Raw genomic sequence first — 26,129 nt, 5'->3', positions numbered from 1 at the left:
GTGCGGTGAGAAGAGGGGGTGGGGGGAATTTGGGACGTGCAGGGCTGCAGCTGCCGAGGAGAGATGGCCCTCCTTCCCAGCCTCAGCTCTGTGGCTGCTGTGGTGGGGGAGAGAGACCCCCCCCCCTTCCCAGCTAGGATGACCAGATGTCCCGATTTTATAGGGACAGTCCTGATATTCATGGCTTTTTCTTAGATAGGCACCTATTACCTCTCCACCCCCGTCCCGATTTTTCACATATGCTATCTGGTCCCCCTGTTCCCAGCCTCAGCTCGGGGGCTGCCGTGGCGGGCGGGGGAGAGGGCACATCCATCACATTAGAAAGGTAAGACTACTGATATTAAAATAGGAGTTGTGTGCTTTTATCCGTAGAACAAAAAAACTTTAATTATTATGTCTTTTTATATAGCGCTTTTATCCAAAGCGCTTTTCAATAGTTAGCTAACGGTACAAACAACATTTGGAAAGTTCATTACGTGGTTCGCCGAGACCCTCAGCAATTTTCAAGTGGTCCGTGGAAAAAAAAAAGTTTGAGACCACTGGTCTATCTGATCCTGGCTGATCAGGAGAGGGCGTGATGTTTACTATGAACATAAGACCTCAATCCTGTAATGAGCTCAGTGAAGACAGACCCAGGTGGAGCTCTGCTGAAATGAATGGGGTTCTGTGCAGGTCTACCTGTGTGGAGCAGTTTACAGGATCAGGCCTATAGCGAGCCACCCCAATGCAAAAGAAACATCATGTATCCCCATGTTACAAAGGGACATTTACATCATCACCTGGCTGGGAGAGGGGGCGTGTCTCATCTCCGTCTTTCCTTCAGCCTACAGGCCTCCCCAAAGAGTGCAGTGATTCACCATCAGCCAGCTCCAGGGCGGATAGGCGATCTGGTGTCTCCCACCCAGCCCGGTTTGTTCACTCAGCATTCCTGCTCATCCTCATCTCTTTCATAGCTGACGATGCTGAAAATGCAGTACATTCTCTGGACAAGAATGCCGTTGATCTGCTGACGAAATACATCTACCAGGGGGGTTGACAGCCCCTCTGACAGCAGCAGTGCCGTGTGATGGCAGTGGCATGAAAAGGCCCTGGCTGCAGCTGGAGGGTTGGGGTCTGTTGTCTGTGTCTGGACTGCGAGAAAAACGGTTGAAGGCCCCAGCGAGTGACAGGCTGAGATTGGGGAGCTCCCCCACCTCAGTCAGGGTGAGGAGCCTGCCTGAATTCACCTTGGTGCTGCACTCGCTGGAATGGAAGCCTCATCGCGCAGGCTGTTTGGAAAGAGGGGCAGGATCGTTCAGGGGGTAGGGAATTGAACCTGGGTTTCCAGTGCTCTGCCACAGGCTTCCTGTATGATGTGGGGCAAGTCATTTAGCCTCTCAGTGACTCACCTGTACAATGGGGATAATAGCACTGCCCTACCTCATGGCGGGGCGAGGTTGTGAGGATACAAACACTCAGCTGCTATGGTAATGAGGGCCACATAAGTACCACAGATTGGACAGGACAAAACCCTAATTAGCATGTACAATAGGGAGCAGAGAGATGGACTAGTTGGCTGAGAAGACTGCTGCTAACTTCTGTGAGCTACACACTATATTCCCAGCTGACAGCAGCACCTCTAGTTAGGCAAATAACTCTTGCAGCACCTTTCCCCCCAGCACTGACTGGGGCACCCCAGAGATGTGCCTTCGGTCCTGCCAATTAACTGATTTTATTTAAAAAATAATTCCTTGTACACAGTAATAGAAAAACATTGTGTTGTCATAGATCCATGTCTAAGTAAGAAATTTGCAGCTCTTGTTGTGCTATGCACCATGGTGACATGCTTGGAACTCCATTATGACAGTAGAGAGAGAATCCTGATCCTCTTCCTCTAAAAGCACAGACCCCAGCTACTTAAACTAACAGAGAATCTCCATTAGCTGTTAGTTGTACAGGGTCTTTGACACACAATCAGGCAGTCCCAAATCTACCCAGTGGAGTGCAGCAGTGCTCAAATACACGTCAGTTCTTCACAGGTTGGTGTGTGTGCGTGTTGGAGATCCCACTTTGTACCCAACCCATAGAGAATATGGGTCTGTTACAACTCCCACCTTGACAGCCTGGCTCATGAGCTCAAACTATAGAGACTCATGTCGATAGCTCTGTAGGCCCTTGGTGTGTTGGCCGAGAGGGTGGCTGTCACAGTGCTCACTAGGCTATGGCTTGTTGCACTTATGTGTTGGCCCTTTGGGGTGCATCTTATGTTCCAAGAGACCTCTATCAAAGAAGAGATTGGCTGGAGAAGGGAGGTGATGGGAATGCTCTTTACAAGTTTCCTCCTTTTCCTGGCCCTCTCTGAATTCAACTTACTTTTCTTTAAAAAACACCCCAAATGTGACCTGGAAGAACTCCACGTAAGCTTGTCTCGCTCACCAACAGAAATTGGTCCAATGAAAGTTATTACCTCACCCCCCTTCTCTCTAATAGCCTGAGACCCACACCAGCTACAACACTTTAGAACCCCAAACGTGTCAGCTGTTTCTTTTTTCCTGTTTCACACATGAGGTTGAATTGTGCTGTGTTCCTTCCCTTCCTGGCCTGCTTTGTGCCATAGCTGTGCCCAGCAGAAGGCAAACAGAGGGCTTTCCATTAGCCCCAGCAGGGCTGACGGGAGCAGAACACTTGTTTTGACTGGTTACTTATCAGGCAGCCGTGAAGGGATCTATAGGTACTTGCGACAGCAAATTGTTTTGTACAAAAATGTGGGTTGTTTTTTCTCTCCGTGAAGAAGGAGGGCGGGAAGAAAAACCCTCTCAACTTTAGACTGTTCCATAAGGGGAGTGCATTAGAAAAAAATCCCACTGCAGCTATTAAGGTGGAAGAAAGGGAACAAGATGGGAGGATAAGGTTCAAACCCAGATTTGCCTGCAGCCAGGAGATTGCTGATTCCTGCAGAGAGACTGTGTGTGTGTGTGTGTGTGTGTTGGCTTTCGATCAGATTAAAGGGCTGAGGTCTCTTTAAGATCAAGCCAAGTAACCTGTGGCTCTGCCGGTCTTCCCAGGGGGAGGAGGGAACTGTTTACTGAAGAGCTTTGGAAAGGCTCTGCCGGGAGCGAGGGAGGCCAGGTGCTTCATTGCAACAGCCTGGCAAGGCGGCATTGGGTTTCAAGGCACAGCTCAGCGCCGCAGGAGAAGCCGCGGGAGCGCTGCGGTGTACTCTGCTTTGCAAGGGAACAGACTCCTTTTCTGTGCCTGTGTGTTGCCTTGCCGTGGTGGGTGCCTGGCTCTCTGCGGGAGGCCCCATTAAGAGCCTGGCTAGCCCCAGCCTGGGTGGGGTGCGGGCCCTTTCCTCCCCCTGCCCCTCGCTCGGGGTGACAAGTGAGAACGCGGGGGCAGAGCGCTTCGCTTTTCCAAGGGCGCCGTGGAGGGGACTGCGCCGCTGGCGCCCGAATTGGGAATGCAGCGGCGTTTGCCCGTGTCCTTGCTCCCAGCGAGCGAGGGAGTGCGGGGGCGCATGTTTGATGCAGGTTAGGTGGGAGGCACAAGCCGAAGCTGAATGTGGGTCTCTTAAGTCCCTGGTAGTTTGCATTTTTCAGAGCTCATCCTGGGGTTTTTCCTAGACTTAAACCACACACACCAAAATAGTGCCGTTGGGTTTGTTGCGTGTGTAGCCCGCCCTCCTCCCTCTATGTATGTTGCTGCTCTCTGGGGATTGGGCAGAGGGTGGTTGTGTTTTTTTTTAATTGTTTTGGGTTTTTGTAGCACTTTCCCATCAGCAAAAATTCGTGTCTACGTGGAGAACAACCCGCTTGTTCCTAGTGTTGCGTTGTTACGTGCAGGAGTCACTGTCCGGGCCCCCGGGTGCGTTATTAACGTGCGTGGGGGTCTCCGGGTCTCTTTTACACGGACACTGGATTGAGGTTTTTATTCGGGTCTCGGTGGAACGATTTTACACCAGCTCGTTCTGCAGAGCCGCGGGTTGGCTATAAACCGGTGCAAAAACGTTCATTTCAATGCACAACATGCCGCAGACGGCTCCATTAGCGGGATTAATTTGCATTTAATAAACACCCCTCCCCCCCCAAAACAAACAAACAAACAACGAAGTTTTGGGAGGGTTAAAAAAATCACTCCTGGGTAAATTGGGTTTTGGGAAGGGAGGCAGCTGTCATACCAATGTCCGGGAGACGATGTTGGAACTAGAGGTGGAGCAGTTGAATTGCACTATACAGCCGGGCTTGCATTTAAAACATGCATGGGAAAGAAAAGCTGGGCAGGCATTTTTTTTAAATTGTTTTTCTTCGCTGGACTATTTTGTGAAGGACGAAGCCGTGATTGGAGAGAGGGGATCGGTGGGGGTGGGGGGAGAGATGAAATTCAGGCTGGGTTAAGGAGCCCTTGACTGGGCTAGAAACATCATAGTCACAGTCGGATTCCAAGCAAGCTGCTCTGGGGGGGGGGGGAGAGGGGTTAATGGATATTTGTACCCATATGGTGTGTGTTACAAGCTCCTTTCTAGTTGTGAAGATTAATTTAAAACCTCCTCTCCCTGCCCTCCCTTCATTGACAAATGAACATCTGGGCTGAATGTTGCCCAGCTCTTTATCAAAGCATGTTTTCACAAACATTGTCTGCATTTATGAAGGTGGACCCTCCTTTCTCTTACTGAACCTTCCCTGTTTGAATGTGCTTTGCAATTCTACTGAAACACGAATCATCCAATAAACAGCCCTCTTCAATACTTATGATAGGTGATTGGATTCCCCCCCCTCCCACACACACTCTTTCCGAGGCGGGGGGTTTTATGGTATTTTCTTTTCTGTATGGAAGTTGAGGCATGGGGAATAATTTTTTTAAAATGAATTATTGAAGATGAGCACAGCTTATTTTGTTTTTCTGTTTGCCGCATTTTTCTGATGCAGATCTTAAAAAGCAGACCCACATTTTGATCTTCTGCAAAGCAACAGTCACTCAATTTTTCTTAAATGTCCATAATTTCCCTCCGGGTAGCATCAATGTGATTTGAAATAGATGCGCGCAAATCATCTAGGATGACAAATAAAATAACAAAAGCCCTAACCCTTGCCCCCAGAAGGGTGGTGAAGTTATTTTTCAGTGCATTCCAGTCTGTGTGTCTCAAATGGATTTAAACTCTGGAAGGTTGTGGTAGTACAGAACTCCAAGGTTCACAGAGAACCCTACCTACCTCCACATTCCCACTGGCTAAGGCAGAAGGACCCGTACAGTTGTGTCTCTGTGAAAATCTAATGAGCCAACAGCGATTTAATTTCCAAAAGATTTATTCCTGGTTAGTTTAGGCCTCCGATTTAAGAGGTCCTATTTAACAAAGCCTAAGATAAAGAAAAAAATATTTCCATTACTTAAAATAAAACCCATTGGAAAGTGTTTAGAATAATGATTTATAAACAAACCAACCCCCACCCCCTGCAATTTCCTGCAGTGTTTGCAACTTCCAGTAACATAGTGCAAAGAGAGCCTAAAAGTGAAATTGTCAAGGAACTCACTTTAAACAAAAGTGAAACTGACCAGTTTCCAGTATTTTCACAGTCCAAACTGAAGGAAGCTGTAAATGTCACAAGCAGAAGAAAAGTGAACTAGATTTCAAAAATCATGTCAGATGCACTAATGGAAGGTGTTAGTAACAGGGCAGGATTCGTGTTTGGTGCAGACATCACGGCCACAGCATTGGTCTGGATCAACACAGCCTTGGGAACATTCTCTGGAACAGTTTAAACAGGGATGCCTGCAGAACGGGCCCCAAGTGCTGTAAATCCAGTTTGTTATAAGAGTTCAGATTCCTTTCTTGCCATTCTTTGTGTTTCCCATGTAAGGTTAGATTTAGAAGAATTTTTGAAAGTCTTTTAACTATCTGGATGCTTAATAGCATTTGCCTTGCCTGCTATGTAAGAGGAGAGGAATGGGCAGAGACTTATATCTGAGTAATGTAAAAGCACATCATGTTTCCTTTCCAAACAGGCATAAAAGTGCCTGTTAGGCGAGTTAATCTCCATGGCCAGTGATTCATATGGACCATGGTCTGGGGTTCACCAAAATTAGGCCTTGTCCCATCGCTCCAGTCAGGGAGAAAGCTGGGAAGAGAGACACAAAAAGCCTTAAGGAGGCATGTTTAAAGCAAGAGTATGTTCCTTCTCTGACGATATTCCTACTCAGTAGGATTCTATTAAAGTTCCTGTGGCGTGGAGGAAAAATTACAGTGCAAACAAACAAAAAAGAAATTTAAGAGGGGTGGGAAGGCAAATGTGAATTCAGCTGAACTTGAGTAGCCAGTAGACAATTCTTTGGCATGTCAACTAAACACCCAATATTTATACCATTTTAAAGTTGGGGAAAGCAAATCTGTGTCTGTCTTGGACTTTCCCACTCCCTTTTGGCAGACATTTAAGCCTAGGTTATTTACCCCTTGAGATTTATGAATTAAAATGTGTGATTTTGTGCCTTTTAAGACATCAAGGGAGATGCCATGTTTATACTGTGTCTGTGTGCGTGTGGTGTTACTGTGATATTAATTAAAAACGTTGTCTTATATGAGAGAAAAAAACACTTTTCACAGTGGTTTTTGCTCCTCTTTGGCTCTCAAAATACAGGGAATAATGTGAGTTCTTTATAAATCCTTCCATCAGTGGCTGCAGCGCACAGACAAACACACATGTGAAACTCCTCTGGTGACTCGAGGGGTTTCAGACCCATAGGGAGGCACTGACCTGTTAAAAGAAATAACCAGGGCGTACGAGTTCTCGTTTATTTTAAAAGCTGGAGAGGAACCAAACTGATCAGTTGCAGAGATAATTGCAGGAAGTGGAGTGTAAGAATGAGATTTAAACAAGAAAACCCTGCAGGTGCACAGAAGGTTGATTCCTCCAAGAGGAATTGCACAATGCTCTCCCCGCTCCTCAAGGACATCACCATGGCTTCCCTAGAGAACACAGATTATAGTGGAGATAGGAGAGCAGCCCTGATCTGTTGCTCCTCTCCAGTCCTGGACACGTGTACTAGTGGAAATAGCTAGTCACCGTTGGATGCTTTGGGGGTATTAGGCTTTTGTCTACTAGCCACTGGAGTAGCTCCATCAGTGCAGATCCTTAGTGTGAATGCGATTTAGTGGAGCTGCTTATTCTGGTTTGAAGTCGACATAGCTGCACCAATGTGAATCTCTCCGCACTGGAGTAAACCATGTCTACACGTAGGATTGCACCAGGACAGTTATACAGGGGGTGAAAATCCCAGTGCAGATAAGGCTTTGTATAAGAGCTTCCTGCCTTTTTTTTTTTTCATGGCTGTATTGAAATTGAATATTTTGGGCCACTGATCTTAGCACGTAAAGCCCCGAAGCTACTCTTCTTGGTGCTTTTTCCTGAAATCGCTCACACCCTCCCTAGTATGAAATTAACCAGGAACTGCAGGAGACTGAGGACTTCGTGGAGGAGGAAATGGGCACTGGCAACACCAAAAATGTCTAATACTTAGGAACCCCAGTGTAGCACGGAGCTGAAGGCCATAGCAGTGTGGTTCCAGGGATCAGGTGAAATATTTCTAGCTAAAGATCCATTAGAGTGAGGAGGAGGAGGAGGGAGCCTCTTAAGGGAGCTTTGGAAGAGGGCTCAGGTTTTTTATGTCCGTGGCTGCACCCTGCAGAGATGAGTGGTCATTCAGCTCTAAGCAGGACCTGGCTTTTGTTGGCGATAGAGAGGAGCAGAGGATGCAAAGAAATTTTGTCGCAAAGATACGGCTCAGCCACAGGTTCAGGAGGTTATTAAAAGCAGGTTCGAACAAAGTAAAGTCCCCAGTTAAGATCTAAACCCAAGCCTGTTTGGGACCTCCAAAAGCTTGGGAGCCTTACTCCAGGTGACGGCGTTATCGCGAGTCCCCATGTCAGAGGCAACAAGAAGACAACTTTCAAGAATGTTATTTTTGTAACTCCTGGAGTTTGTCACGTAAAAGCTGGTGGTGAGGCAGTACAGCGGGCCTGATCCAACGCCAGCGAAAGCAACGGCAAGTTACTAACGTGGGCTTTGGCTCAATCCCAACGTGGATTGGAAATTCTTTCCAAAGAGGGCAGTTGCTTTCTACCAGGTAATGTTTATTAGGCCATGTTGGCTCTGGTTTCAGAGGGTGGCCGGGCTTTTCCGTAGTAGGCGGGATTTCTTTTAAGGGTAAAGCTGGCCTTGCACCTGTTGAGCGTCAGCGGAGATCTTCTGAGCTTAAAACACCTCTGGGGAAAGAGGTGGGAACAGATCTCCGGAACCACCCCCACTCCGGGATTCACTCATGCGAATGAGAGAAAACAGAGAGGGAGTTTGTGGTTCCTCTCCCTGCGATGCTCCTCCCGCTGCCCTCATTCCCTCCAGTTGTCTGTTACACCCACCTCTTGTGTTTTGCCTTCAAGTAAACATAAGCTCTTTGGGGGCAGGGACCGTGTCTGCCTCTGGGTTTGTGCAGAGTCTGCACAATGGGGACGCTGATCCTGACCGGAGCCTGCGGCGCTGCTGCAATTCAAATCGTCCATGGTGGGCCACTGCCCTGGTCTCTTGGGATTGCAGGCAGTTGGGGGAGATGGTCAGAGAAGTAAGAGCCTGGCTTCGAAGACGTGTAGCCGCCTGTATCCATGTGATTAGAGTTCAGTAGGCTAGACCAGAAACCCAGCAGACTTGTCTATTTCATTCCATCTGCAGATCTTCAGCCCGTTGTCGAGCTGAGTGCAAATGAAGGGACTCCTCAAGTCCCAGCCTGCTGGCCTAGGCAGAGCCCCTGAGAGCCCTGCAGCCTTAGGAAGGCAATTTTCTCTGTTATTTTTAATTTCTAGGGGAATTCAGTTCATTCCAGCACCTATGAAAGAGAGCTAGAGAGTGGGTAGCTCTGCAGGTTTCCTCCACACAGCTGGACTCATGTCCTGACCTGCAGCCTCCCTGCTGCTCCAAATTCTGGTCCCTTGGCAGCTCTGCCCGTTCGTGCAATTCCTGACCTGCAGTGCTGCAGGCACCCAGGAGAGCAACCCTTCTTTAAGCAGAGAGGGCTCAATGATGGGTTTGGAGAGAGGTATCCACTGGAGATTGAGAGACGGTCACCTGCTTATTTCATACCTGGGCCACCGAATCACTGTCAGAAGGTCACCACCTACCTGCTCTGTATTTGAACTGGTGACACAGAGGTGGGGGAGACTCCCCTGCCTCTATTGCCGGATCCCTGGCCCCATCTGGTCCTTCATCGTGGCCTGACCCTGCCTTCCTGTTACACTCAGTCCCCTTGCCAGCGAGCGTCAACGTTCTGAGTACTTACGGCTCCCAGCGATATCAATAGGAACTGGGGGTGCTGAGGCCCTTTGGAAATCAGGCCTAGAGATGGATTTAGGGACCTCACTTCAGGCACCTACAGCTGGAAAATTGGGCCTTTTTCCTCTTTCTTTTAAAAGCTTAACCTTTATTTAACTCCGATGCCTAACTAACACTTGGGGGTAAAGGAAGCCCATCAATTACAATTCCATAGCTCACAACAAACGCGGGAAGATCCGTGATGTCTGAATCGAAGAAGATGGGAAAACAAACCCTTTTATTTATTTATTTTCCCCCTTTCCCTCTCCCCATTCAAGGCTCTGGGATCCCACTCTTCTTCGGCATTCAGCTGGGTCTGTGCCTTCTCTCTGTTTATTCAGCCACACAGTTCTGTTCCGGGCGAGCTGGGAAAGGGAATATTTTCTGCTACTTTGTGGTGCTGTGTTTGTTCCAACTACACTAGTCTTGGTTAAAGGGCGGTTCGAGGGCTGATACGCGATCTGCCTCCCGCGCTTGCCTGCGTGCATTCTTTTCACATGACATCTTTTCCCCCATCATTTTGTATCTGAGCGCGTTGGGGCTGTGCCAGGCCATTTTCTTCCCTTTTTTCACTCCCTGCACCCTGATTGTCTGAACAGCAGAATCAATCAAACGCCAACATGAAAACACGGGGTGAGGTGGGGGAGGGGAAGGGGAAAGAAGACTGTTGGAAAAGAGCGGTGTTAAAATAAATTGACCCTTTAATCTACAGGTCATCAGCAACCCCTTGCGTCACTCCCCAGATGAAAAATCACATCTGTGGGGTTAGATCGGCAAACTGCAGTCCGGTGTCAAAGGTTGGTTAGATTTATGGGTTTTAATATTTGCACTATTGATTGCCGGGCTGTCTCAGGGGTTGTTGCAACAAGCACAATTACTGCACTTTTGACAGAGGTGGTGATTTTGAAGATGTCGGAGTCGGGGGGGGAGGGAGGAGAGTAGTCCTGGGAAAGAGGTTTAGAAGCAATAATAAACCCTGGCACACCGCATCTGGAATTCTTGCCCCCCTTCCATTCTCTAGCTTTCTCTCCTATCCTATCCTTTCTTGGCCTCATGTAGATTGGACATTACACATGAATCATGACCTGAAATGCCCATGTATGTCCAGTCCTGCCCCAACTCCTCCTTCCTATAAGCCTGGGGACACACCTCAAACCCGACTGCTAGCAGCAAATATCTCCAAAGGCTGGTGGTGGGACACTAGATAGGGAGGGCTCTGAGTTACTACAGAGAATTCTTTCCCAGGTGTCTGGCTGGTGGGTCTTGCCCACATGCTCAAGGTCTAACTGATCACCATATTTGGGGTCGGGAAGGAATTCCCCCCCAGGTCAGATTGGCAGAGACCCAGGGGGATTCACCTTCCTCTGCAGCATTAGGCACGGGTCACTTGCTGGTTTGAACTAGAGCAAATGGTGGATTCTCTGAGACTTGAGGTCTTTAAATCATGGTTTGAGGACTTCAGTAACTCAGCCAGAGGTTATGGATCTATTACAGGAGTGGGTGGGTGAAGTTCTGTGGCCTGCGATGTGCAGGAGGTCAAACTAGATCATGATTGTCCCATCTGGCCTTAAGTTCTATGAGCATCAGAAATAAGGTTAGAGACCACTTGATTCTAGGATCCTATTTCTCCCATCACAAGATACAGGTAACTTCCATTGGAGTGAATTCAATGGGATTTACTCATGTCTCCAGTCTTCAGAGGTGAAAGGTGAACTTCCATTTCTGGACATATATTGTGCTAATAGTTACTAGATGGGGTGATGAGTCAGAGTGCAAGAAGTTTCCCTCCAGCAGTACCCTCTGTGCATTGGCAGAGGCCTGTGTAAATGCTTGTATTCGCTCAGTGTTTAGGACAGACTGAATCTCTTTTGCGTCTGTACCACACTAGCCCTTAACATTGGGACGCTCCTAAAATAGCACAAGAGGTTGGGTTTTCTAGAGTGATTTCAGCAAAGATTTGGTAACTGGAGCCTCCTCTGGGTTCAGATTCCAGCCAAACCACTGGCTGAGCATGTAGCTTTGAAGGAGAAAAGTCTCTTGTGCAGTTGGAGAACAAACTCAAAGCAAGAACCTTGCTGGAATTCCCTCAATTGTCTGACCTGAGCTTCCCTTAGGAAATAAAAGGCAATCCAAGCACACTAATATTTTTCATTTGAAATGTGCTGGTATGTGAAGAGCATTAGGGGCGGGGGTGCATCTCGTTTAAAAGCATCTCCTTTGGCGGGTATAATATTACGAAATGCAATCTCAGCAATCCCTGGGCACGGCCCCCTCGCCTGGTGGTAGCCTAGTGGTGGTCCTCTCAACTACCTGGTGGGAATTGATCCAGGCTCGATGCATGATCCTAATCTGGGTGCCAGAGGGGACTCAGACCAGTTTAGAAAGAAGCAGAGCACTCAAGCCTGGCTTGCGGGGAGAGGGAGTGTCTGTGGTTGCACCATAAAACCCCCTGCAGCTGATGGAGGGGCAGCATTGACTAGTGCAGGAGGGAGACCTGGCCGGTCAGTGTTAGCAGGAAATGTGATGGGTGAGAGGGATCAGGGAAATGGGGGAAGTTTGGGGCCCTTGTAGGAAAGGATGGAACACCGGGAGTCTGTGGGGACTGACCAGTGATGGTGCCGTTTGTAAGTCCTGAGCCCAGCATGGGCACATGGGGATTCCAAAGCAGGGGGAGTGCTGTGCCCCCACCCCCCTTCTCCATGCCCCTCTGATCTCCAGTGCTCACCTTCAGTACACAGTGACGAGCTGGCTTTGGTTTTGTCTTCCATTTAGGCTGTCGTTGTCAAGTCCCTGTGGGGAGTGAACCACCATCTTCTAGCAATGCAGGAGCTCCTACCCAGACTCCCTGTCGTCGGGAGGCACTCAGCCAGCTTAGAGCTGTGTCTAGGCGTTACTTCACAGTATGTTTCTTTTCTCCTTCCTTTTATATAAACAGACTCTGCAGTCGGGCTACGGCATCCTCCCAGATGCTGAGGGGATTTGGGATGGTGGTGCCTTTTGTCTGCCTTAACCTGAATTTTCTCTTGGCTTCTTCGAGGGGGACAGTGGAGACTTTTTCATCCACTTCCCAAAGACTTTGTGGGATCACTCCTTTAGGGACTGAAATCCCTGTGTCCATCTCTTCCAAAGCCAATGGGTGAAGCTCTGTCCATTGATATCCCAGCCCCTGATGATAAAGGGCTGTCCCTTTCGTTGAGAGACCCGGCATAGAATCCGGGACAGAGAGATGGTCATCCTGAACCAGTGGCTCATCTAACCCATCCGTCCCCAGCAGTGGCCAGCACCAGATGCTTCAGAGGAAGGTGCAAGACAGTTCAGAGGAGGCTGTTCTGGGATAATCTCCTCCTGGCCCCTGGTAGTTAGAGGTTGGCTCATGTCCTGAAGCATGTTGGTTTTATCCCTTCCATGGCTCGTGGGTTTTGAAGGGGTTTTTAATCCTTGCTCTTCTACCGCTGGCTGTTTTCACAAAAGCTGAGGGTTCTCTTTAGCCTATTGCAAATTCTTTGTGGGAACCGAGATTCTTGCCAATGCCATTTAAGAAGGACAATGAAGAGTGGAGAGACTCCACCAACATCGTCAATGTGGAGTTATGCACAGAATACAGTGTCTCAAGGTTGTCGCTGTACACTAACCTGTAACTCTGGCTGAGGAGATAGTATATTGACTGTGCCACACAGCTACTTTTAGCTCACAAATAGCATCAAGAACAACTGTTTGAGTTGTCTGACTCCCTTCCTCTCTTTCTGTCTCAGGGGCTCTATCCTGCTGCTCATCATGGTAGTATCGGAATACCTCCCTGCCTTAGGGCTTGTCTTTATGGACAGCGCTACAGCCGCTCCCCAAGAGGTGGTAGCTATCTTGATGGGAGAAGTTGTCTACATGGGGGCGGGGGGTTAGGTCACTCCAAGGTATGGATTTTTGACACCCCTGAGAGAGACAGTTACACCAATATAGGTCTGTGGTGGAGACTTGGCCTTGGATTGGCAATAGCGAAGTCCCTGGGGGACTTCATGGCCTGTCCTGCTCTTTTCTTGGGTCTCTGCTTGTGGGGGGCTGGGGAGGTGGGTGAAGAGGGGGAAATTGTTGCAGTGAATGTCTTTGTCTCTTGCTTTTGTACTTTGGGTGGAGGCTGCTGCTTCACCCTCCCCCTCAAGGGTGCATTGTTTTCCTTATTACTAGAGTATTGTGACCAGGAGCTGAACACTCTTGAAGTCAAGGAAGGTTTGGAGCCAGGGTTTGGATTCTGGCCCATCTTGTAATGAATTCAGGCTAAGGCCCAGGCCCCACAAAGGCATATAGATGTCTAACTTCCATTGATTTCACTGAAAATTAGGCACCTTTGAGGATCTGGGCCTAAGTCTCTCCATGGGACAGCAGTAGGGATAGAAATGCATCTGCTAATACGCTATCAGCAGCTACAACCTGTATTTTCCTCGTTGGCCTTTGTGTCCCAAGGCAGGCCTGGTTGTAGTGAGGAGTGCTGAATGGCCAGGGAATCTATCCAAATCCCCTGTGAAACAAAGGCTTTTTAATCACCGAGGAAGAAGGCAAAGAAACGTATGCTAAGGGCACATCACCGGGGGAAGTTTCTACTGAGCTTCTCAGAAATATGCCGAGTGTAGTGGGAGTAAAGCAGGGTGTGCAGCCCGGCTCATTGAGGATGGGGGACGGCAGGGTTCAGGAAATAATCGTTTCCCTCTCCCCTGCCCCAGGGAACATTTTGAAAATGGCTGCAGGGCTTCCAAAGGCAAAGACAGTGCTCTGGAGAAGGACTTGGCTGAGGCTCCTAGAGAAGCCCTCTCTGGCAGGGGTCGTGTAGCGTCATTGAGTAGGGGTGACTCTATCCGAGGTGGAGAGATCACCCCAGCCCTCCCCTCAGTTCGCTGCTGGGATTTCTCCAGCTTGTCACTGTCAACCAGATCCTGTGTGTTCCTTAGGCCCCAGCGTGGGTCAAAGATGTATCTAGCAGATGAGTGGCCAGAGTGGTCAAAGCACAGATTGCGTAGTGCAGTGGCTCTCAAACTTTTCTACTGGTGACCCCTTTCACATAGCAAGCCTCTGAGAGCCACCCCCCCTTAGACATTAAAACCACTTTTTTATATATTTTACACCATTATAAATACTGGAGGCAAAGTGGGGTTTGAGGTGGAGGCTGACAGCTCACAACCCCCATGTAATAACCTCGTGAGAGGTCCCAACCCCCAGTTTGGGAACCCCTGACGTAGTGTGATGGGTGACACAGGCCTTCTGGACCCAGAGAAGAGCCCTTGTGGTCTTGAATCCCCTATGCCAGCGTTTCACTAAAAAGGGACATTTGGACCCAGAGGAATCCTCGGAGGAGGGCAGGGCATCTGGATCCAGTTTACTGGGGAATCTATGGAAAGGCCTTTCTGGGGGTGGGGAGTTCGCCTTCCATGCCTTGCAGGGAGAAGCTGTAAAATGTAGGTACTTTTGTTGTGTGTTTTGTATTGTGTAATTACCCTGGTGAACTGAATATTCTGCACTGGCTCGTCAATTAAGATACCAGGCTTCAGGCCACAAAGAGTTTCTCCTTCTTGACACCAAGCCTGAGCCTTTCTGTGGCTTTATAGAAAGGACTGTGGGTCTCAGACTTCGCACACTTGAGTGCAAAATTGGTGAGATGGTCAGAACGGTCTTTCCCCTGGATTAGAAGTAGAATCAAACCCCTTAACCTACTTTGTCTGGGTGTAGGTGACTGTATTTTTACAACTCCAATGCTTATACCATCAGACAGGATTTTAAGCAACCTCAAACCTCTTTCATTCCTGCCTTTGACTGTGCCTCCACTTGGTATAAAAATGGCTTCAAAGTTTTTAAAACAATCTCTTTCTGTGTGCTCGCATCTTCCCATTTGAAACCCAGGTCTGTGCTTCCCTTTCTTTGCTGAAGGAACTTAGGAAGATCTTCGGAAGACTCTGCTAGTGACGGCCTATGAGAATATAACCTGAGCTACCGCTCTCCTACCATTTGGCTTTGCCAAGCTTCTCCAGCACAGCAAGCGAACCCAGGACCTGATCGTTCTAACCGTGACAAGCAAGCCAGCAAGAATGCTTCTTAAAACTCCAATACGGCCCTTGTACATCACACGGAAGCGGGAGAGGGCAGCAACATTTTATTTTTTCGCCTTTGCCGGCCACCGTTGAGCAAAGATTTGTCAGCGACCTCTGTTCGGAAAACAGTTTTAGCCTTTTTTGTTCACTTCTCTTGGATTTAACAAGGCTTCCAAATTCGTGCGTAGCCAACTCCTCGCTGGAGCTGCCAGGAAATGCAGCCAGAAACAAGTATGTGCTGATGCTACCCACAGCAAAACAATCTTTTTTGTTTGGTTGGTTAGTTGGAAGAGGTTTTAAGTTGCCCCAAACCCACCCATAAGCACCTCTGTTACTTTTTGATGTTGGGGGTATTCAGTCCTGTGGGGTGCTGAGTGCTCCGGCCCTGTCTAGCACAGCATGTAAGCGCATGCTGAACTTTAAGCACATGTGAAGCCCTATTGATGTCCATGGGGTATAAGAACTTTTCTGGGTTGGAGCCGGAGTGCACAGGTCAAATCCATAGTGACTGATTCACTACGACTGTAAGTTCTTTGCCTCGTTCCCTGGGTTATTCGGAGACGTTTCTGGCCACCTATCCCTGTACCATTTTAAGCACTAAGATGGGGTCCCATGCTCTTCCCCCCGCTAAATTCTCTCATGCTAGGAATGACTCTTCATTGGTAGTAGAATCCCTTCTTGCAAGAGGCATGAATCGTAGTTTTACCATGAGATCCAAGCAAGGGGTCAGGCATGGTTGCACTGCCCCTGGAGCAGCCCAGGAGGGAGCTCTGAGTTGCTGGTTCTCCTGGTCTCCCCACAGCGACAGGGAGAGAGTAAACTGTGCCAGATCTATAGGTGGTGCACCGTAGGCGCATGCTGGGGGGGGGGGGAAGCCATTTCCTGTCCCCTCCCACCCATGTGCATGGGGTCAAGGGGGAAGTGCAGGATTTCCAGCACCAGCTTCCCCTTTGATGCTGCTCGCCCTGAGGCAGGAAACCCGTGTGCCTCGTGGCACTGCGGTAGCCAAGCTATAGGTTTGCCAGAGTAGAGTGTTAATACTGGGTGCGTTACTGGGCCCTCCTACACGTGCCCATGTAATGGTGAGGGCTGCTCCTCGGTGTGTGTGTGTATGTGTGTGCGTCCGTCCGTCCGTCCCCCCGTCCAGGCGATCTACTCTACTGCCTACTGAAGTACTAAGGGAGAGCTGCTCAGGATGCACCAGTGCAAACACCGTTAGGGAGCGTGGTAGGCAGTGGTGCCCGGCTGGGTTGTGAAAATGTTGCTGTGTAGACCCAGCTCAGCCACGTTTGTTTCAACTGGGTCAGGTGAGTGTCATGTATGGGTTACAAAAAGGCGTGTAGCATGGGGAAGGGCCTTAATCCCCCATTTTGCTTGGCCTTGGGACTGAGCCACGTGTTAACCTTGATGCGTCCACCCTGCAAAAGCCCTTGGCTGTGGCATAGAGGCACCATTCATGTTCCTGGACTGTAAGCTTTTTCAGGGACTGTCTCTTTATTGTAAGTATAAGTCTAGCATCATGGGGCCCTGATCCAGGACTGGGACCCCTAAGTGCTACTGCAGTAAAGGTTATTATTTATTGCTTTCAAGGCAAGGTCCCCCAGCAGATCCCTCTGCCCCCCCCCCCCATATGGTAGGAACTGCAATATAGATAGGGCCTCAGTGGAGAGCAAATGTATGGGAGAGGAAGAGCAACCGAAGATTAGGAACTCTGCCAATTGTTTAGCCCTCTCCTTGTAACTTCTGGGAAATGAGGAGGCTGAAGGCTTATTGCTGATGAATGCAAAGTAGCAATTTCTAGTCATCTGCCTCGGAAGAGTCAAGTACAAGCAAATATTAGGGTTGTGTGTATTGCTCGTATGTAAACATATATGCTAATTAGGTGCAGCCTCTGGGCGGCTGTCAAGTTGCCAAGGCCACTCTGGGTTCCTCTGATTTAGGGGGTGCTCGCAATATTTCCTTCTCCCCTTCAATTAGACCAAACCCACATGCTGGCTGGAGTCGTGTTTGTAAATTTCAATTGCTACTGGAGCAGCAGAAGCTCTGACTGTGGCTTTATAACAACTGCTCTGAAAACAGACTCCCTAAACTTTAATCGGCCGCCCTCCCAATAACCCCCGCCCTGTCCCCGAGAATTGAAGCACGTTTTCTTTATCTGCTCCTAAGCAGGATTTATTATCCCCAGGACTTCCTGTGCTTTCTTTCAACATGCTCCGTTTCTTTTCGAGAACAATAAATCAAAACTGTTTGTTTCATTTTCCTGCCATGGCCTCTCTCTGCAGTAATTGCACTCGTGTGACAGCACTGGGACAGCCTGGCTCTCTGCAGAACTTGTCTGCTGGCACGTGGGGGATCTCTCCCTGACTGTGTTGGGGGGGGGGAGGAGTGAAAAATTCAACTCCCCCAACCCATTTTCCATCCAAATTGATCCCTTGTTTACCATAGAAATCAACCTGAGTCAAGTATTGAAATTTCAGCAGATCGCACCTATGAATTGCCACCCAACTGCGTTTTCATTGGGTGGCTGGGTTTAAGGCTGTGCTTTGACCAGATCCTGGATGTCTTGGTTGGGGGGTCTAAGGAACCTCTAAGCCCCATAAAGGGTGTACAGTGGACACAGACTGGAACCACTCCTGTGCAAACAAGTGCCCTGCACTGGCTGGCTGGATCGCTGATGCCTGGGGTGTGGGCTTCGCCAAGCAAAACTGAACCAAGGACAGTTAACCAAACAGCCCTGGCCTGGCCCCCGTAGAAAGGAGCTACAGGAGGAAAATGAGAAAACACGCTAAGTGTCACACGCTGAACACTTCTGATTTACAAACACTCCGAGCAGCCAGAATGAGCCTGGCTTGGTTTGGGGAATGGGGGGATTCTTTCTTTTGAAACGGAGAAGCCATTTAAGTGTCTTTCAACGTGAAGAGAAAGTGAGACACTGTACAGAATACACTGGGATAGGGTCCTCGCCGCGTGGAACTTGGCTTAAAGACGGCACAATGGACACAAATGGCTCTTCGGCCAGAGGGAGGCGATGCAGGTTACTTGGTGCCATAAGTTTGTATGGTGCTTTCTAAAGAGAATGAAGAGCTGGCCCCTGCCCCGAGGAGCCTGCAGGCCAGGTGCTTTGAATATAGCTGAGTTAATGCTGGGGGGAGAAGGATGGATGTGTGGAAGAGACCATGGCAACCTTGCAGCAGCTGGGCTGAGAGGGAACTCCCAAAGCCAGAGGAAGCATGAAAGGAAGGAGGAGGAGGATCCAGAGGGTGTGGTGAAGCAGGAACAGGGCAGGGAGGAGAACTGGAAACAAGGATGTATAAATGAGGCCAGGGCCAGGTCTACACCACACACTCACTTTGGGATAACAACATCTCTTGGGTGTGAAAAATCCCACCCCGAGCGACGTCGTTACACCGACCATAACGTGCTGTGTAGACAGCCTGGCGGTGGAGTTGTTATGCCGACGTGAGCGCGCTCTCCCATCAAATTAGAGAGTCTTCACCAGAATCGCTACAGTGGTGCAGCTGCATTGGGGCACCTGCACCAATGCAAGTTTTTACGTAGACCTGCCCTGAGCTGGTCTGTGCATGACAGTGAAGGAGCAGTTGTCTGCTGAGTGATCTGCTCTTACTATGCTCAGGAAAACCCACTCATGACTCATGGAAAATACTTCATGTGTAGAGACAACTCTGCCTGTCACATTTTCCATCTTTTGTCCTTGATCATTTTTTTTGCTTCTAGGGATGTTAGAATGAAAACTTCCAGGATCCTTGACCTTCAGAGCCTATTTACTCATTCTCCACCTGAAGGCATTGCTCTGTCGGGAATGTTTGCTATGGAAATTATGATGCCACTAATGCAGGATTACACTTTTGGGTGGGGAATGAGCTGATTGGACTTTTAGAGGCTGCTCCTGAATTCATTCCTGAAACTGCAGAGGGAATCGGGCACGTTTCCTTCTTGCCTGTGCAGCTTTTCATATCCCAGTATCAGCAGGTACAACAACTTGCACTGTGCATACACAAGTGCCTTGCTGACCGTGTGCCCGGCTGTGGTTTGTATGGGCGAGGGTGAGTTTTCACATGACCCCAAGCGTGGCTATGCAAAATCAGAGTGCAAAATTGCATTTGCAATTCTAGCGGCTCAAAAGAGGCCCCTTTGGAAATATTACTCAGACTAATGTGCTGTTAGCCTGTTTTCATGCAAATATCCCTGCTTACATAAATGAGTGAAGAAAAATACAGAACATATGGTCTAGATGCATCGCAACAGAATGGTTTTTCCAAGCTTCCCGTGAGTAGGCCTGCCCTGTGTTTTGAAATACGTTGTGTTGTCAAACTGCCATCCAAAAATTAGCGATGGGTCAGAACCGAAGCTCTGGATCTCGATAGCCTGGAGCTTTGGGGAAGCTTGAATCTGAAATTCCTGATTGCCCCCAATCTCTGCAGTGAGCTAAATCAGACCCCCGAGTTTGCATAGTCTCAGATTTCAGAACAGTTTGGATCCAGATCTGAATTCTGCAGCTTGGGCTCATCTGTCCTGGAAAATACAGAAAGCGTTGAAAGATTTTCTTCATTGCTACATGGAGCTGCTGAATTCTGCCCACGGGAGTGCACATGGAACATCAGGATGAATGGACAGTTTGGGGTTCTTTAAGCAACTGGTCTGGGGGAAGCATCCATCTGTAAGAAGCCCTTGGTTCCCAGTTCTCCTGTTTGATTTCCATGTGCCCTTCTCCTGCCCTAATTTTGCATCTCCTAAGGGTGGGAGGTGTCTCCAATTCTGCAGCTGATACTTACTGAGCCTTTTTTTAGCTTCTTTAGCTAGATGGGATCCTCCCGGGGCGCAGCCTGGGACTGTGGGACCACTGTGCGCCCTTAACTTCCCAGTCTGGGCTGTTTCTCACAATGCTTTGCTAGTGACCAGTAGAAAACCCCTCTAGGCATTATCACTCAGCCAACCGCATGTGGAGCCCCACACTCCCCTAGATTGCATGAATGCTCCTAGAGCCACTCATGAATCACACAGCGAAAGGCACCAGAGCCAAATCCTCCCAGCACTGTACCCCAGGAATATACCGTCTTGCACTGCTTAAGATGAGCAATGCAGACTTATTTATTGGTTCACCACTTCATCAATGGAAAGTGGATATACACCTGCCTTTGCAAAACCTGAGCAGATTTGCCACACACTTCAAGCAAACTCACTGGTAAAGATAAACAGTTAAACAAATTAATTGACTACAAGCAATAGATATTAAGTGATAGGCAAAAAGTCAGTTAGTTACCAAAATAAAGTAAAATATAAGCACGCAGTCTAAACTTTCAACCCTATTAGACTGGGCAACATCTAGATTAAGCAGTTTTTCTCACCCCACTGGATACTGCAGTTCATAGTACACAGATTTCACCCTTGAAACCTGGGCCAGTCCCCTCAGCTGGAGTTTTCAGAGTGTCCTGATTGCTTGCAGCGTAGGTGGGTGAAGGGAAAAGGCCAAGCATGTGGCCTCTGTCTGTTTTATACCCGCAGTCCATGTGCTTGGCAAACACAAGTCCGGGCATGTCTGGGTGCATTACTGAGTTTCCAGGCAAGGTTGAGCAGTTTCCCTGGTGTGTGAGGTTTTTTTACCCACGAAAACTTATGCACAAATAAATCTGTTAGTCTTTAAGGTGCCGCCGGACTCCTTGTTGTTTTTGTGGATACAGACTAATACGGCTACCCCCTGATACTTGGCTGGACTGGACAATGGTTGTTGATGGGTTGATTGACACTCCGCCTGGGTGTTGGCTACTTTCCTTGCTGTTGCCTCTGGGGAGCTAATATCTGGCTGATTCCCCAACTTACAGCCTGTTTTAATGACCACCATACAACACAATTCTCATAACTTCATATACATTAATGATACACATCTATAGATAGAGAAATCACTTTCAGCAGGTCAGACCCTTTCCCCTGATACCTTATAAGGCATGCTTTATATGTAAGATCACGATTATATGAAAATGTGGAATATGGGGGTTCCAGGACACTTCCCCAAGGTATAGAATGTCACCTTCCTAATGTCCAGAAATTCTCCTGAGCCTTCAGAGCTCTGGGTTTGTTTTGAGACTTCCAAGTTTAGATGATGCTACTCAGGGGTCCGTGTCAAGAGTGACCCAGACTAGTTTGTTTCCTATTCTGCTCATGGGGCAGGTACCTGTGTTTGGCGGGGGAATCCCACCATTGCAGTGGTAAGTTAGAACCCTCTGAAAATGGCACCGAGTTTTGTGGCTGTTGGAGGATTGGGAGAGGAGGAGGAACTGGTAACATCAGGGTCCCATATCCTTCCAGACTCTCATTTTCTTTTCTCTTGCGAGGCACTTGGGAGATTCATCATGGGCCAGTTTGCACGCAGAATCCCTGGGACAATCTGAACCCCTTGCATGAGAACACCATCTATGGTCAAAGTTTGCCCACTGGGACTGGAAAGGCAAATGCCAAGACCACGATTAAACTGTCTAATTCTAGAGGCTCACTTAGACTGCTTTATATTTAACTGTTCTGGTTTTTCTTGGGATCATTTACAGATCAGTGGCAATCATCTTCCCCCCCCCTTCCCCCACCTCACCCCCGCCATTTTCCACTAAATTTTATCTTGTCATTTCCCCCCCCTTCTCACGCCGTCCTCTCAGTGGTTTTTTGGAGTGACGACTTTATGGCTTCGTTTGGAAGGGAGGATGGAAAGTTATTTTCAATCCCCAAATTAGAAACAGAATGATATTTCATGTTGCGTTTTGGAAGGGATGGCGTGTGTCATGCTTCAGCAATGAAGGGCCCTCACCGAGGAGGAGCAAGCATTTTAAAAAAAAGTCTATCTTGACTCCTGAGACCTGGCTTCCGTCCTCTGGCTCTGGAAGGGATCTGATCCTGGGAAGCGCTGAGCACCCGCAAGCTTTCTGGCATCTGTGCTAAGAATGTTTGCAGGGAGTCCCTGGCACCTTGAGGAATCGAGCCCCACCTGACCTCTGAGTGCTTTCCCTCTCCCTGCCGCAAATGAAAGTGCCTGCAACAGAGCCCCAAAGCTCTCCCACTCTCCTTAAGCTGCAAGCTCATCACTGTAGCAACCGTCACTGCTACAAATTGAAATGCTGCAGGCGGCAGCCCGCTTCTGTCATTTACAAACGTGCCATCACTAGGGGGACTGAGCAAATTAAAGCAATTAAGAAGCTTCAAGGCAAGTGACCACTATTTCATTCCAGCACCACAGGCTGCTTTGCCGTAGAGCTCCGTGCACGTGTGTGTGTGTGTGTGTGTGTTCATTCCAGTGTGCAGGTGCATTTTGGTCCTGTAGGGTGACACCGCCTTTGTTTGATTGGATTATTGAGTGGGCAGAGAGAGAAGGAACAAAAGAGATCTCGGCCAAATAGGAACCTGTCCACATCTATTTGACACTGTTGTTTTGGATGAAAATGGGGTGGTTGTCGAACTTTTTTTTGCAACGTCTTTTTGTTTCCAAAAAACTTGAAAAAGTGGGGGAGGAGGGAAAGGAAATGCTGGGGCGGGGGTTGTTTTTGTGTTTTAAGACGTGCAGGCATGAAAAGAACTTCCCTGTGAAATGGAATTTTTGAAAATGCAACAATTTCCCCCCCCACACACTTCAATGTGTTTAATTAAAAGTGAGAAATTTCAAATGAAACGAAAATTGTACATCTTCTCTCAATCTTCCATGGTAAAAATCAACCCTGTTTCAACTAGCTCTGCTTCCAAACGTCCCTTTCCCCTTGCACCCTTTCAGCAGCGGAGAGGATCCCCAGAGATGCTGGAAAGGCAGAGGACAGTAGAAACAGCAGCCCTACAAGTGCTCTTGTGTAACAGCGCTTCTCCTTCTCCGCATGTCTGTACGCTTCAGAGCCTGAGCCTTAGAGATCAAGATGTAGAGCCCTGATGGCCGCTGCAAAGGAGCTGTGCTACACCTTCCATTCCAGTGGTGCACTGACACCATTAAAGCTGGTGCTTTTGGGCTGTGGGCCATTTCAGTCTCTTGGCCGTCTCTTCCCTCTATCTGACCACCACAGTGCCTGCTCAAAAGGCCTGTGTTCTCTTGTGCAACTTGCGAGTGCTCCCTCCACTCCTGGGTCTCAAACCCTGGCTCTGAATGGTGAGCTGATGATCGTGGGCAACTTTTCATCCGGCACAATGCTTTCTGCCTTCAAACACGTGCCCTCCTCCCAGAAGTCGGGTGACATTTGCTCTTCTGATCTGGTAATGCCGTGAGCAACCTTGAGATGCTACTTGGCCAAGATGGCCATAGAAGAAACGCTACTTCAGACAACGTGTATCTTCCAACAAACAAAGGGGTGGAAGCTTTGCTCATGTGAGGCATGAGGAAAAAATGATTCTGTTGGAGGAGGGGATTCCAACTCCAAACCATTCATTATTCCCTATGTGGGCATGTAGTTGTAGTGGCATTGCTCGTACTTGCTCTGGGAACAGCTACAATGCAGCCTTTCCTTTAGCATAACCACCCATCCTGTCTGTTAATAGATGTCCCTTATGTAGTGCTTAATGTCCCATTATCTGTACCCAATAAGGAGTGGCCAGGGAGTGTCGGATCAGGTTATAAAGTCTGTTTCTAAGCAACTGTATAAAGGTCAGATGCTGATAAAATTGTAGCTGTGTGTGTAGGGGTGTCCCATTAGGGAAAAAAAGGTCTCATTTTCTGCAGCTATGTTCTAGATGGTCACTCTATGCCTTGCTCACCCTAAGCAGTACGCTTTGTGTATATTGACTGTATTTGCAGCTCCCAGCAGCAGTCTCCCTACTCTGTCCAGGTCTCCACTACAGACCTATATCGGTATAACTATGTCATTCAGGGGGGTGAAATTTTTCAGGACACTTCCTCCCATCTAGCCAGAAAATGGTTAGATGTTGGCCTTGATCCCCTGAAACCTGGTTGTGACCCTCCTGCCCCAGTCAAGAGCTCATGCTACAGTATTTTCCTCAGTGCATTTCTGGCTGTGCCATCCCACCCCATTGGCTTGTTATGGTAGGGGATGTTTATGAACGCTAGGCTGCTGTCTGTATTTACATGGCTACATTAAAAGGGACCACCAGCTGGTTAAAACACAAAGAATTATCCTTGCTGGTGTTATGAATAATTCCTGGCGTGTTTAAAAAGGACAGTTTCAAAAACCCAAATTGCTTCTTGCTATTGGTGCAATTCTTTAGTTTTCCCCCCAGTCTCCACTAGCAAACCTGGGCTTGTCATGTTCACTTTTGTCCCAAGTCCATTTCGCTTCCTGGCTGTCATACGCTAATGCTCAGATAAGAGTTGATCCTACACACAATGAAGTCAATTGCAGAGCTCCCATTGACTTTAATCATAGAATATCAGGGTTGGCAGGGACCTCAGGAGGTCATCTAGTCCAACCCCCTGCTCAAAGCAGGACCAATCCCCAATTAAATGGCACAGGATCAGGGCCTTACTGAGGTGAAAGGTGTAATATGTCTATAGGAATCGCTGGTGCTGGAATGCTTAGCCTACAAACACTGCACAGGGAATGTTTAAATCCAACCAAAATCAGTTTTTAAAAAGGCATGAAACAAACTCTATTAATAGTAACTGTGTGATGAAATGTTTCTTAACACAATCTACAGGCTGAGTTCACACCACGTGCCAGTGACCGCTTTTCTTTTTTTAAACCAGTCTAAAAACCAACTCCGTTATAAGCTATTCTGGAGATCTGCAAACTGATAGGCGAGCCAAAGGGCAGCTCAGGGTGAAGCTCTGTATAAAACTATGCTCAGGAAAGCTCTTCCTTCTGCTAGCCTTTCCCCTTTTCCCTCCAGGCTTTGTCCAAGAGTCAGAGCCCAAGTGCTGTCCTGCCATGTCCAATGATAACAAGAATCAAAATGCCAAAGCTTAAATTTTTGCCCGTATATCCCAATGGACGGCCTGTTGGAGAACAGGAAGCCAGTGTCCTGAGAGTCAGACATTCCTAGGATGTTGAAAAGGTCCAGCATTGCAGCTTGAGGGGAAACAAAGTACCATGTAATGGTTGGAGGGATCAGGCAGAGGGGTGCTGATTCCAGAAATGGCACGTTTATCCTCTCTAGCTCCTTTTTGCAGCACCTTCTGGTGTGGTGCGTAACTAAGGCCTGATCTGAACACCTTTATATAGGTGTAACCATCTTTATTCCAGCGTCACTGTCCATGTTCCTGGGGTTGTACTGCTCTGACCATACTGGTACAGTTAATGCAATCCACGGTAACTTCTAGCATAGGCAAGGCCTGACTCTCTCCCACACATTCCCATGTCTGCGAGTCCAGCCCCAACAGCTGATAAATGTTAACAGACCCCACGTCTGCGGAGTTAAAATGCTGGAGTCTCCGCTCTAAAGGTTAAGCAAACTTGCCTTATACAAAGTGCCATCGCATGCTTCCCAGCCTCCCTGAATATTTCATGCCCCAGGTGAGTATGTCTCTGCCTGTGGCTGGTGAACGGGCTGCCAGTAAAACATTCCCTTCCCCTGAATATCCCAAGGGGAGAGCCCAGACAGCACAGCCTGTTGTTTTCTTAATTCTCCATTTCATGGGTAACGCTCTGTACGGAGGCTCCAAAAATAAACCTATAGTTTAGATTTAATAAGACACTTATTGTATGTTAAATACCAATGGCTGATAGGAAACATGTGTACTGAGGATTAACAGCTGTGTAAAAGATAAAGGGCAGAGTTAAACCTCAGAACAGCATGT

The 26,129-nt window shown here is 48.3% G+C and overlaps 1 long non-coding RNA gene across 1 annotated transcript; it reads left to right on the top strand.

Annotated features, from left to right (window-relative positions):
- The first annotated feature begins 92 nt into the window (after positions 1-92).
- On the top strand, positions 93-24,506 carry LOC135973830 (uncharacterized). Its single transcript, XR_010590869.1, has 3 exons — positions 93-10,126; positions 12,102-12,229; positions 15,240-24,506. It is a non-coding gene; the product is annotated as an uncharacterized LOC135973830 (long non-coding RNA).
- The last annotated feature ends 1,623 nt before the right edge of the window (positions 24,507-26,129 follow it).

The sequence above is a fragment of the Chrysemys picta genome, chromosome 10 (assembly GCF_011386835.1).
Source record: "Chrysemys picta bellii isolate R12L10 chromosome 10, ASM1138683v2, whole genome shotgun sequence".
Classification (NCBI taxonomy): domain Eukaryota; kingdom Metazoa; phylum Chordata; order Testudines; family Emydidae; genus Chrysemys; species Chrysemys picta.
This window is presented reverse-complemented; position numbering and strand designations above follow the sequence as displayed.